Consider the following 6,212-nt stretch of genomic DNA (forward strand, 5'->3'; position numbering starts at 1 on the left):
AGTCTTAATAAAAATGGAAACGGGTGAGTCATATTAAAATGCGCCCCCCCGTGCAGTTGGCAAACTTGCATTTCTTAGGATAGCGAAAACATTACCTGCCTGACTTACTGACAGAGTAAGGCAAAGCTTCGCTATTGCTTTCCATACAGTTGCCATACTGTAAATGTTGAAATTAGCTATAAAGACCAAAACTGTTTTATGAACCAGGCTGTAAATATGTTTATTTCTGCTGTAAAGTTGGACATTTTAACATGGGGGTCTGTGGGGATTGACTAGCTTCAGGACCAAGCCTCAAGTTGCCATTAGAGGAACTGCAGTTTTTGGCACTTTCATGTTGGCTTCAATAAAGTAAAAAATATCCTGAATGCAGCATACACTTAAGTTGATGTAGAATTTGTTTTAAGGTGGGACTTTTTTTAGGTGGCAAAAAAACTGGCTATTTGATGTAGCGTTTCCTTAGCGCCGTTTAATTTTACATATGTGATGTGAGGGGGTTTCTCCCTGGCAGTTATTGTAAACAAACTTTGTGGTTCAGTCAAATGGTTAGGATTGAACGTGCTGAGATCTAGAACATGATTACAACAACTCTTTGGCCAGGCTATGTAAGCCACTTTATTTGGAGGTGAAACAGAGAGTAAATGAAATGTTGGTGATAGATGGGTGTTTATCACAAACATTTTGGGTAATCATTTTAGCAAAATGAGGTTTGTCTGAAACCATATATGCTCATTGGACTGCTTATTTTTTTTCTCTTCTTGTCGCTCAACACTCAGCAATTAACTTATTGAGAGAGGGAGAGAGGACTGTGTGTAATCAGAACATATGGTATTAGAAAAGAATAATGGAATTGTCGTTCCAAACCCCCATACCATCTTAAATTGGCACATCTCCAGAGGTCCTTTCATGTCTGTAAATAACACTACAAACAATTCATTGTTATTGCTCATGCCAAAGGGAGGTGTGAGATGCATGCATGTGGCTTAGTCTGTGCATATGTGAGTGAAGGTTTGTGCACATGCACCTGTGCAGACAGCTGCATGCCTTTGACTTGAGCCTGAAATGTACTTTTCAGTCACAGTATTAATTAATTTCCACTCATGTTGTGAAAACGCTCACGTTTCTACGTGAACATGTTGCTGGGCTCATCGCGGCCACCCCGCATTTTCTTCTTATTTTATCTGTGTCTTTATTTAGGCAAACTTCTGCTGTCAGGAGCAGGTTTTGTGTGAGCGTCTCCCAGCGCGCCTCCCAGCGAATGCTCCACACTGACACGTGTCTCTATGTGTTAATCACAGATGTCTATTTCTCCCCCTCTCTGGCCTCCTCCAGACCTCCCATGGCTCTCTCCCTGTCTCCCTGCCCGGAGCAAGCGCAGCACAGGTGACACAAGGCGGCATGACTAGCATGCCACACATCCATCAGACTGCAAGAAGCAGCAGGAGAGAGCAAACTGAGCTAAATTTGGGGAGCTATTACTCAGTACAAGCAGACTGCTCAAAGTTATGCAAGAATCTGGTGGCTTTTATATTTCATCAGAAGTTTGGCATGCATTCTTATTTCCTGGTTGCACTTCTTTTCCCTCAGACATCTTAGAGAGGTTTCGTTTATTATTCACAATATCTTAATTTGCCAGCCAAGGTGACTACTTCTCTTGCTTGTCGATATCTATTTTATCTGCATGCTAATGTCTGAAATACACCGTGTAATGGCCTATCCTGGTTGAGTGGGAGTAATGTGGAGGGTAATATCTCCTCTTTGACATCTGCCCTCTGCAATTCTGACCTTATCCACCTCGCCGCAGTGCCGTAGGCCCTGTAGCTCTGTCTGATGTCCGCTCACGCAAACACCACTCTGCTCCGCACACACACTCACACACACACACAGATACAGATTCACTGCAATTAGAGTCATATGGTGTGAGTTTACTGCCTCCCACGATTCTAACCAATAAGGTCATTTTGTAGATAAAGAAAACAAATTTCTGCAAGTTGCCTGTTTCAAATGTACTCCACAACCCTGTGTTTTCCTTGAACCAAACAGTAAATTTATTCTATTTTATACTGTGTTCAGTGTCTTCATCTCTTTCTATCCACATTGCTGTTGTTTCTTTAGAATCCTAGCCTTTTATTTCCCATTTGTATGAGAAATGAAATGTGAGGCAGGTGAATGAAAAGTCATGGAATATTGTTTTAGATGATGAAATAGACGTACGGTGTCAGAATTATAGAACAATGAGTGACTGCAGCACATACTGCTGTATATAAAAAGCAAAACAGCATTTTTACATATATGCGGGCATCATTCTGCACAAATTTTTACACATTCGGCGGCTGTTTGCCTACAAAGATGTTTGTTTGTCTTGGCTACATAATTGAATACCATTAATGTAGCACGCACTGCCTCACAGCCAAGAAATGGTTTGATCTTTGTTTAAAGTGTGTCAGCTTTTTAGCCCTATTAGTAGTTTGTTCTTCTTTGGGGTGTGTGCAAAGCACTAGGGAGGCAGCACTTTAAAAGGTCACTAATGCACTCAGCCTGCTGAAGGGAAAAAAAGGCACGTTGGATATTTGTTTGTGCTGTTTTATCTCTCTTTACAGTGAGTTCTCTGGAGATGCGGCACTACAACATGTGAAGATACCATGGTGTTTTCACTGTGAGGGAGGAGGAGACTGAGAATGTGAGAAACATTAACTGCATTGCATCCTGTCTGTTTCTGCCCGCAGCGTATAAGGGCCAACGCAGGCTGTGATCAGACATTTACAAAGAACACAAGTACAAGGGGTGTAGAATGCAAGACAGCAGTTATGGCGAGTTTAAGTCAGAAAAAAGAACGAGGGTCAGAGGTGTCTGAAGTTCTTTGAGTTAACTTTCGTTCTGTTGTGGCCAGGAATATGTTGTTGCAGTGTTAAACAAGTGTATACAAGGCAGTGGAGCGGCAAGGTGGGGTCATGGTGTCACACGGTCTGAGGGTGAGCCTGCAGATAAGAGCCTGGGCGGCTCAGCTCGGCCGGCTCCCCCGGCGCAGGGACTGACTGCAGAGTACACCTGGCCTGGCAGCTTCAGACCATCCATGGACAACTGGGAAAGGCTTCCTCTTCGGCGGCAACCCAAACTGACAAAGGGAATCATGTGCGATCGTAGGAGCAAACAGAGCAAGGCTGACAGTGTTAATGTGTGACTGCGCTATCATGCAGAGGTTCCTGTGTGTACATTTATGTTTGTGAGTGTGCGTATGGGAGAGGCTCCAGGGAGGCTGGAGGAGGCCAGTCTACTAACAGCTGTCTGCTTTTTCTAACCTTTGTGTGTGTCATGCCAGGTTAAAGGCAGGGCACGGTAAGGAGAAAAGAAAATATGGGGAAAAAAATAAAGTGAAAGAAAAAGGTCAGGCTTGAACATAGAAAGAAGATGATGGTGCTAGAGTGTATGCCAGTTGGATTATAAAGTTATCGCTGGAGATGGAGGTCTTTTGTAAATCGCAACTGGCTGCCAAAGTGCTCTTGAACAAAGCCCCACCAACGTGATCTGCACACAGGGTGCTGCTGTGAAACGTTGCTGTTAAAAAGGCTTATAAAAATTAAAGGATCGCATTAATGAACAACTTCATTTTATTTGCATAACAAATGAGAGACCACGATTAAGAGCACACAGAATGCACAGAATGCAGTACGTTCAGAAGATTCTAAATAAGTACTCTGTGTTGAGAAGTAGATTGGGATTTTGGACATATGAATCATCATCGTTTGCGTCATCAGAGGTGACACACCTGGGCTCAGTTTTCTCTCTTGAGGAAATGCAGGCGGCATAAAAGTCACCACAGTTGCTCCTTTCTTGAGTGACAAATATGCAAACGTTCAACATCTGCCAGGTGCATCCACAGATTAAACACTGAAAACACTGCCAAAATGTTAAGGAGCTTGTTGTGTCATCGACTGCACAAACAGATTCAGAGAGAAGTAAAGCACTGAGGTTTGATAGACTGTGGAAGTTAAAGATGCGAGAGGCAAATGGATCGCCTCACCTTAGTTAGACAATTCTGTCTTTTCATTACAGGAACTTGACAGGTTTAAGTGAAATATTCTTTTGGGAATACTTCAGTCTTTGTCTTGAGTGCCCTTCAACTCTTCTGTGGCTTTGTTGGGAAAGTTGTTTCTGGACACATTTGAACGTCCTTACACCTCTGGCTGTCTGGTATGTCATATGGATCATTATCAGTTCAGGTGGCTTGGTTTTTGTTTTCTTCATTGCTTCCATTGTGAGTTTGTTTACCACACAGTGGAGGCAAGGGGGGTTGTGCTGCATGAAAAAGCTCATACACTTTGTGTATGACCAGTCTGGTGTCACTCCCAGGTTGTCAAATACTGACACTTTGCCACGCCCCTTTGGCTTCTGATGCTGACGCAGAAGGCACCCTAGTGTCTGCATGAGATGCACAGGGCTTTCAGCTATCTCCGATGCAAACCCAAATGTGGCGATATGAGATGCACGGAGCACCTGCTGTAAAGAGCGACAATGACTGTGAGAGGAGGGATGGGTTGACACAGGATTTTGACCCAGGAGAGCGCTGTTTGTGTTCCGTGTGAAACCAAGTTACATTCATCGCATACTGACTTTCCATCCTGTCCGGTAACCCTGTAACAAATGTGCTTATTTTACCACAGTCATGATCTTGTTTTTTCTAAACCTAACCAAGTAATTTTGTGGCCTTAACCTAACCGTGACTGTTTCACAACATTAACCATATGTAACGCGTTTCACCCAGGAGAATGTGGTGTGTCTCAGGCTGTTCTCATGCACTGTTCATGTGTATGCCTAAGAAAAGTAATGCACCATAATTTATATTTATCTTAAATAATCATGAGCCACTAAATTACGTATAAACCACAAAATCAGGAATGCTGCAATCCATGACCAATGCACTGATGGGAGTAAAGAACAAAGTAGTCCGCACAGTGAGGAGGCAGGTGTTCCTAAGCCTATCATATATAACTTTATTTTAAGTATGTAACTTAAAGTTAAGTACGTAACGTCATTCGTTGGGGGCTGATTCAATAGATATCATACAAACCACTGTATGAGAGTACATTGTATGTCTCATACAGACTCTAATGGGGGTCGTGTGTGGCGGGAGGAGCTGAGGAGGTGTGCCAAAGCATTGGTATTTGACAACCTGAAAATGAGAACAGGTTGGTAAGACTGGGTCAGCATTCAGTCCAGTAGAGATATCCCTATACTTTCTCTACACACACTCCAGTGTCATGGTTTCTGGTTTTTGGCACTGCTAAGACAACAGCATATTTTTCATATAGGCTACACATACACACATACACACACACACACGCACACACACACACACACACACACACTATTATTTTTTATTCTAGGAACCGAGCTGTGACAACGCAAGACCCACTTTTTCCATGAGCCATGTTGCTCCCTTTTGCAAAACGGATGCTTCTCTTCTTTTTTTGTCAAAAGCCTAAGATGTACAGGAAATCAATTTTCGTTTTGCCCCTTTACTTCCTTCACCATCTGTGTTTGCGAGAAGCTCTGACAGCTTCAAGTCCATTTGTGTTGAAGAGCAACCACTATCCCACTTTGTGCCGATTGTGTAAAGCAGAACATTTCAAACAAAATATGACCTGGTGTCAAACACTAAAACGCAGCTGGTAGATGCTTCTTTTCAGCGATGGTCCTGTTTTTGGAGAATAATGTCTTTAAAATTACTTTGGAAACAATTTACAGATGTTAGTGCCATTAAACAAGACAGTCTCATTTCCACCAGCGTGCATTAGTTTGTTAGATGCTAGAGGGAAATGGATAAAACGATACAGAGAGGGGTGACTGGCTCTCTTAAGAGCAAAGTAGTGTGGACCAACGTAGCAGCCAGTGTCACATCCCATTCCTGCCAGCTCTGAGGAATGTCCAGTCCTTGACACTTGTCCAATCCAAGCTATCTCAAGCTTTCTCCTCCAGCTTCACGCCGGCTAATCTCTCCTGACACCTCACACAGCCCCGACAGGGAATCACTCTACCCTGAAAACAATCCAGCCCTCCTCCCCCTCCACCCTAAATCGGCACCAGCCCCCCTCTCCTTCTGTCTGTCTTCCTTATATTTCTCTTTACCCTCTCTCTCCCTATCTATCCCTTCCCCATTACTTCTCTCTGTGGCCTACTCTTTCTCTCATGTCTCCATCTGTCTTTGTCAAACCATA

The 6,212-nt window shown here is 43.3% G+C and overlaps 1 long non-coding RNA gene across 2 annotated transcripts in view; it reads left to right on the forward strand.

Annotated features, from left to right (window-relative positions):
• The window catches only part of LOC144458600 (uncharacterized), a 152,478-nt gene that overhangs the window by 110,564 nt on the left and 35,702 nt on the right, over positions 1-6,212 (forward strand). The gene's annotated exons all lie outside the window — the stretch shown is intronic.

This window comes from Epinephelus lanceolatus, chromosome 18 (assembly GCF_041903045.1).
Source record: "Epinephelus lanceolatus isolate andai-2023 chromosome 18, ASM4190304v1, whole genome shotgun sequence".
Classification (NCBI taxonomy): domain Eukaryota; kingdom Metazoa; phylum Chordata; class Actinopteri; order Perciformes; family Serranidae; genus Epinephelus; species Epinephelus lanceolatus.